Raw genomic sequence first — 8,639 nt, 5'->3', positions numbered from 1 at the left:
TATATATATATATATAAGTGAATGGAAAAGAGAATATTTAATTTGTGCCATTTAATATTGCAAATAACTAAAAAGTTGGGTTTTACTTCCTATTTTTTAACTAATAAACCGGCTAAGTTGTCTCCTCTCCACATGCGTACGCACCTGTCCGTCAAAAGGCAATTAAAAAAAAAAAGACAGCGATTTTCTTGGGAAAATAAACCTTATCTAATGATAAAGAGTATTATCAATTCCTTTCCTTTAAAAGTTATTGCTTCTAGGTTCTGGAATGTTCGCGGTAATATTTTGAAATTTTGTATGAAATTTTGGTCTCACTGATAAAACCAAATGTCACACTAGTCACCAGAGTTTATATATTTATTTAGTGCAAATGATATGATATGATATGTAAATTAAGATTAGAAAGACTAATTATTGTTGAATGCTCATTTGTATGTGAATTATGTCCTAAGAAATAGAGTGTAAGAAGGGAGAGAAAGAATAGTAACGAAGAATGAACGTGGTGTCAATAGGGTTTATCTTTCCCATCATTTTTGGCTAACTTGGCTGGCCCTTATTCATACAATGATCTCTTTATTTATATAGAAGAGAGTATAATATGGTGATGTTTTATTTTTGTCCCTGCTTTCAGGAGGGCTGTATATAGTATTCTTAGCATTTTACAGGTATAAGTTTGTTGCTCGGTTGCTTTCTGACTCGTTCAGTTGAGCTTGTTTGGCTTTGGCTCGGCAAGATCAATCAAGATCGATTCTGTCAGTTAGGCTTACTGGGCGTTGTCGGTTGATTGAACTTGATAGGCTTTGAGTCAGCCGGGCCGGTTTGATTGGCTAGGCATTGTCGGTGTTGTCGATCAGCTAATCCAGTTTGGTTGTTGACCTTCAGTCCTTGGTGAGGAGCTCATGTCGGCAGAGCGACACTAGACTATCGAGTTGATGATGAATCACAGCAACTTGATAGGTAGCTCGCTCTCGAAAGAGCCTAAGGCTGAGCGATGACTCAGTACAGGAAATTTCCCAATTAGCATCGGTCATTTATAATGCTAATCGAGCCTTCTTCCGTTGATTAGTGTCGAAAAAAAAATTTAAAATTAAAATGGGTGTTGTTAATTGATTTTGCGCCAACATTTGTGTCGGTTCTTTCTTAGGGTTGGAATTAGCGTCACCAAAAAATCGTCACTAAAAAATTATGTCGCAAATGTCGGTGATGCTAGCATAACGGCTCATTAGCATCAACATTAAATGACACTACATATTCGACACTAGTTAGCTTCGGCACGTTCGACGATAATTAGCGTCACTCGTTCGACGCTTTTGCTTCACTTTAGCGGCGACATGTATCAATCGACTGAATGTAGGTCTTAGCGTCGGAATATTTCAATGCTAATCTCACGCAAATGTGTAACAAAACAAAAAAAAAACAAAAAACTTACCATATTTTTACACACTTGCAGATAACAACCACAAGAAAACATAATAAGACAAGAAATCTCCAACATATTTACATAATGATACTAATTGGATTAAATATAAATAGATTAAAATGTTCCACGTTCACAACACAAGAGAATCAAAGTTTGATAAAAAAGAAACGAAAAAAATATACAATAAATCCTATGTCACGACAATAAATCAAACACAAAATGAAACTTCTAATCTTCCTCGCCAATATTATCCAACTCCTCCTCCTCCTCCTCCTCCTCCTCCTCCTCGACCGCGCTCATATGCCGCTTGCCCCAGCGATCAGCTCTTCGTCAGGCATGTCAGTTTATCTGAAACAATCTGTTGGCCTTCACACACTTGTCGAAGCTATTCATTCATCATCATCATATGCCTGGAAAGCACCTCGTGCTGAGCCTGTAACGAACTGTTGGGGCCACTCAAAGTTGCACGAGAGCACTCGACCTCAAATGTTATCCCCTTTGCCCCAATACACTTTTCTTTTCTTCTTCCCAACCGCCTGCATTCACAACTCAAAATTGGATTGAGCGGTGGTAGACTGGCTACCACTGTTGCTGACAGACGACGATGTCTAGCTAGTCATCTCCCTCGGTCTCTTCTAGAGCTGCTCCATAAAATAGGAAATTTTATTTTTTGTAACTTATATTGACACGCTGAGAGTGCTCGGATATCCACTGTTGTGTGCCCACATGTCGATGTGTGAGGACATGCAATTTTGTAGTGGATAGCTCTCGGTCAAGCTCATTGGCTCGTATACATGATCAGCTAAATATAAGATTCACTTAATTACATAAATCTATAAGTTTTTGAGTTAAGAGATATTAATATCAGTCTCTAGTAGTGCTCTGTGTGGGGGATCGAACCTTCAATGTGACGACTCCACCTGAAGATGCTTAACAACGCACCACAAATGTGATGCAAAGATATGCCTAGATGACGCTGTAGTAATGTACCCCCCACATACAATGCAATGATGTCTCACAAAGATGATGTAACGATGTAGACTTTCTCAGACTCTTAAAGTTCCCTCCTTTCCACTCTCGACTCCGACCTCTATGGCCTACGAACGTCATCACTTCTCACCATTATGCCTACATTATCAACTACGACTAATGCAGTATGCAGCATGTGCATCACCCAACTCTGGCCCCCATAGCACACGAACATCATCATAACTCACCATTATACCCTAAGTATCAAAGTACGGCTTACGTGGTCCATAGCTCATGTAGCTCTTATGTCATCACAAGTAACCAACTAAAATCTATGTGGCTTATAGCTTATGCAGCTCCCGACTCTGAAATCTACGGCCTACATACGTGATCACAACTCACCATTATAGCATATGTAACCAACTATGACCTACGTGATTTATAGCTCATGCAAATCCCGACTCCGACCTCTATGGCCTATTGTTGTCATCACAGCTCGCCACTACGGCCAAGGTAACCAACTATGACCTACATGGCTTACATCTCTTGTAACTTCCTACTATGGATCATGTGGGCAATTAACGCTCATGAAGCAACCATCTATGGCCCACGTTACCAATTACTGTTCAGGCTTTCAACTATGGTCTGTACAAAAAATTGGTACTATATTCACCATCTACAACATTTACGACAAATTATTGTCTCCAAAGCAATTGACTACAAATTTTCCAACTTGTTATCACTGAAAAACTATATTCATTACAACCAAATTATGATTATTATCGATGAGATATTATTGTGTGTTTACAATAATCTTCTTTGTAACTCCATAGTCCTTAATTTAGGAAAAGATTAGATTTGTGTACTCTCCATTCATAGTGAATTATTTTAGTCAGGCTAAGGTTTCTCCCCTTTCAAGGGTATCCTGCATAAAAATTAATGTGTCTGCTCCTGCTTCTTTCTCCATTTAAATTATTTTAGTATGTTATGAGCTCTTGTGCAATGCTAAGATGATAATTAATTATTTTGCCACCTTGAACCTTCCAGCACACATTAATTTGGCGCCATCTGTGAGAAAAAAAGTCTCATTTGGCACTGTCTTCAAGTCTGATAATTTGAGCCTCTACTTTGTCTCCCTATAATATACATCATCCAACTAGCAATGGAACCTCCTTTACATCTTGTCGTTCACGTTAACGACCTGAGTACGACTCTGGTGTATTCATCCCATGTTTCATTCAGACACCAAGTCATCAAGAACCGTTGCGGCCAAGTTGGGGGGACAACTTCACAAACTGTGCTTTCTCCGCACCCCCTTACCGTACTGGAGTTCTTCCTTAACTGCATCAGCTCTTTAAGGTTCAATACATGGGCTGCTTTATAAGTTCATGTGGAAAACAGCCCCACTGAGAGATAACAAATTCAAAAGAAGCAACTAGAAAGTTGCCAAATATTTTTCTTTAATATGGTTGCCACCATATTATTAAGAAAAAATAAGGTCCATTGTAACATATGTCCCAACCTCAAGAAATGCAAAGCATCTCTGCTCCCTCATTCTAGGCTTAAACAATCCTATGGAGACTCGATTTGACCTCTTTCATCATAGGCTACAGTCATCAAGCAAAAGTTTTAACTAATAGCCACATGTAGGTCAAAAATCCTCGATGGAATCCTTTTAACCTCTTTCATAATGGGTTACGGTCATCAAACAGAAGCTTCAACTAACAATCTTTGATAGGTCAAACGTTCTTGGTGGATTTCATATATTTTTGTCTATTATAGGTTAAAATTGTCCTTAATAGATTCTACTGTAAACTTTATTCCAAAACAGGTTAACGCGATTGACCATCTCCGACCATAAGATCTAAGATAGTCGTATATCTTTAACAAATTTTCCTTTCAACCATGTTCCAACACAGGTTAATGAGATTGAGCATCTCTTTCTATACAACCTAGGACATACCTCACATCATTCATGAATTACGAATGACTTATTTCACTGCAAGTTATGGTCATCGAGCAGGTGCACTCTGACTAAGCAACCTAAGAAAAGTCAAACATTCTCAAAACACCCCAAAAGTGTGGCAAAAGCATCTTAAAAAAGGGAGTTGAAATCCAGCATCTTGTACCGATAATCTGCTGAACACATCCTACTCTTACAATCGCTAACCACCGTTGGTCTTTTGCTCCTGCAGTCGCAACCATGCTGACCACCATCGGCCTCCTCTTGTTGCGGCCATCAACCACCTTCAGCCTCTTGCCCTTACAGCCACGCCTGAGCACCATCAGTCGCCGCCCACTCATTATGACAAAGCAGCCTACAAAGCAGCATATCATCCCAAATTTTGTGCTGACTCCAAAGACAGTGCACTGAAGCTCCGACAGTCACTCTCCACTACGACATTTCCCTACTGCGAAGCAATAAGTTCTTCTATGTGCCAATGTAATTCGAGAAACTGTGTATCTATTTTCCGCCCGCGGAATGAAGAGCCGTGCAAGTAATAATCAACTCCGGGACATTTCAACTAGGCAAGGACCCGTAATTTTTTTCATAATGATTGAATTTATTTAAAAAAAAAAATGTGATACATAAATCAATTAAAAACTTCAGTTATATTTATCTCAAAATAAATTCACCTACTCTGATAACAACAACTTTGTCGTAGATCAAATAATTTTGTTGAAAGCAATCAGAATTATATATATTTTCTCAAACTGTAAAATGACAATTTTCAGAAGTTTATCAGACTTTGATAGATTTACTCAAAAAAAAAGCTATTTTCTTCAAAATAATATAAAAAAATTGGTAATATATAACGTAATACCGCTGATAGCAACGTCTTAAAATATTAAAAAACTAATTATCTGACAATAATTCGTTGCATTTAATTAGAAGATCAAAGAGCAGACAATTCTATAATATTAGCAAATAGCTGCTAACAGTTCTGTAATTAATTCATGCGTTATTGCAATATCATTCTCGTCGCGGATGAGATTATTTTTCGTCATCCGGCTCTATTATCAATAGAGCTGTCAAAAAAAAAAAAAAAAGCTAGTTGTTCGTAAATATTTTGTGTTTGGTTTGTCAAAGAGTTCGTGTTCGATTCGTTCAATAAGTAAATGAGAGAAATGTGAACAATTTTTTTTTTGTTTGGTTAATTAGACGAACCAAACACGAACAGTGATTTATTCGTTCGTGTTCGAATTATTATTGTTCGAAATATAAAATAATTTAAAATAATTATATATAAAAAATTTATGATAATTTAAAAAATTAAATTTTATAAATTATAATATATAATAAAATAACAATTATGAATATACTATATTAGTTATATTCTAATATAGATATTATATATTTATATAATATGAGTTATATAATTAATATAATATATTATTTATATATATATTAATATTATGGATGTCAAGCTGGCTCGTCGTTTGCAAACAGCTCGTGTTCGACTCGTTCGTTAAGAAAAACACGAACAGTGACTTCACGAACAATTTCAAACACGAGCTTATTTCAAACAAACTAAATTTCAAACAAACCAAACACGAACACAAGCTCTGTTTGTTCGTGTTCGGTTCGTTTACACCTCTAATTATTAAATAGAGCGGAGCCCACGAGCAGAGTGAAGCGAAATTATGTAGATTGGGGGTGCAATACATGGATAATTTGATAATTATATCTTGTACTGAAGTTTTCCTTTTTTGCTCTTTCTAGGGCTATAAATAGGTATGTTTGTAACCATATGTTATTCTCTTCTGTATCATGTACTCCTTTTCTGAATATTGAAAAGAAAAGTCATTGCTCTGCTCCCGAAAATGTAGGCATCTTTGCTGAATCTCGTAAATCTCTGTGTGTTCTTCTGGATTTGTGTCGATTCTTGTTTTTCTTCGCTCTAATTTCTCAACAGGCTCAAATAAAATTTATTGTAGTCAAATGCAATTTGGAATTATTTTATTAGTTTTGATTATCATTTGGTAACATTAAATAATATTAAAAAATTTTATCTTTATCTTACAAAAAGTTAAATATTGATTACAAATTTGTCATAGAAAATTTTCGCTCTTAAAATTGTTCGAGTAAGTTGATCTGTAAAGATTCAAATTTAGGTTGTACATAAAAATTGAGGGGTACGTACATAAATCTTCCTAATGAGTTGGTGGTAAGCGGTATGAAAAAAATATTATATCAGAAGTCCTGATATAAAATTGTATCGGGACTCTAATCACAATGTGCCCGTATACGATATAGTCCGTCATATATTAAATTATTTAGTTTCTTATATTTGATGGGATCAGATCGTAAACATGACGTATTGTTATTGGATTTTTGTAGTATTTTTCCCAACCATGAAAGGGTGAGGAATGGATGCAAGGACAATAGGGTTGTAAATGAGTGTGTTCGTGTTCGCCTCGTGTTCGAAATAGCTCGTGGTCGAAATCGGCTCGTGTTCGAAATCTGCTCGTGAACAGTGTGTTCGTGTTCGGCTCGATTTAAATATTTGTGTTCGTGTTCGGCTCGTTCAACTTGAAATTGGCTCGTTAAACTAAAATTGAGAAAAATAAATATAAAGTGTGGGATTCGAACCTGGATCAAATATATATAAAAAAAACACTAACCACATTGTCACATGAGGAGTTATGATTTAAACTTAGATATAAATATATATAATATATTATTATATAAATAATATATTTAATATATTGTCACATCAAAAGTTTTATTTTTTTTTTTCGAGTCATTTCAAGCTGAACACGAGCGAACAAACTGTTATTGGTGTTCGGATCGTTATACTTTCGAGCCTTTAAAAATTTGTTCGTGTTCGGCACGTTCGGCTTAACGAACGAGCCGAACACATGTTGCTTAACGAGCCGAACAGGAGCTGTTCACGAACAACGAGCCAAATTGACAGCCTTAAAGGACAACATGTAAGACTAACGATATGCACATTGAAAAATGAGTTTGTAGGAGACATCATTAATGGCTATATAATAAATATTTGCATTTAAATATAATTGACTGAAAAAGTGAAAGTTATGAAAATAAATAAATTATTATTAACAACTAATAAAGAATCAAATCTTATCATAATTATGATATTTAAAGTTGCTCGATTTTCGCATGCTATGGTCTTAATTACAGATTTCTTTAATCCCTTACAGTCTAAACTAATTATCCTTAGCTAACCGGTATTAAAGTTTATATTAGCATTTGAAGCATTGATATTTACAAATGAAGCACCAAGGTGATGTTGGGATTTTTCCTTTAAGATTCCCAAATTAGTTAATGATGGAAATTAAATTTATTTCTTTGGAATTCCCAAATTAATTTCAATACCCTTTGGAATTCCCAAATTAATTTCAATACCCTTTGGAATTCCCAAATTAATTTCAATACCCTTTGGAATTCCCAAATTAATTTCAATACCCAATGAAATTCCTAAATTAATTTCAATAACCGTTGGAATTCTTTGGTGTTTTTAAGAGAAATAATTTTCAGAATGTGGTCATATAGTATCTAAGTTCAACACATGAATTTAGTAACATTCCATAATGTGGTCACATCCATTGAACTCTGTGATGGGCAGAGTACTATAAATTAGATGTGATGTTTACTGTTTTGGTCCCAAAGCTTGCTCCTCTTCATTTTATTTGCACCATCGGGTTGTGAGTGAGAAAAGCTTAGAAGATCTATAACAGAAAATTTGTCGTGTGAGTTGTGAGTGTCGACTCTGTTCGTTTAAGTTATGGCTGGAGGTATGTATGATCCTATCTCGTTTCCGCTAATCGATTTAAAAATTAATTTTGTAAATCGAATATGGTATTTAGAATCTTTTACATTTGGTATTAGAGTCTTGATTAACCTCTGCCTTACTTACTATGTTTCACTCTATTTATGCTTAAATCTTGGTTGAGATATTAAGGTTAATGTTCGTTCTTATTGCCCGTTTTTTGTAAAAATGTTTTGATTTTGGGGCATTAGATTTTTGACGTTGTTAATCCAAAATAAAACTGGAAATCATGTTGAAATTAAGTTTCGAAGCTTTTTTTGTGATTTAAACCATTGATTTTGGCTGAGAAACCGTTAAGTTTCTCATTCGGAGCCGCGAGTCTGAACCGGGTCTAGATGACCTGGCTGAAGGATGAAGACGAGCCAAACGGCTTGTCGTCTGGGCGCTGGTGAAAATGACGTGTCGTTTTCATTCGACAAAAAACAGTCTCGTCATGCAAAACGACATGTCGT

The sequence above is a fragment of the Phalaenopsis equestris genome, unplaced genomic scaffold (assembly GCF_001263595.1).
Source record: "Phalaenopsis equestris unplaced genomic scaffold, ASM126359v1 Scaffold001116, whole genome shotgun sequence".
NCBI lineage: Eukaryota > Viridiplantae > Streptophyta > Magnoliopsida > Asparagales > Orchidaceae > Phalaenopsis > Phalaenopsis equestris.
The sequence above is the reverse complement of the archived record's forward strand: the minus strand, read 5'-3'. Positions refer to the sequence as shown.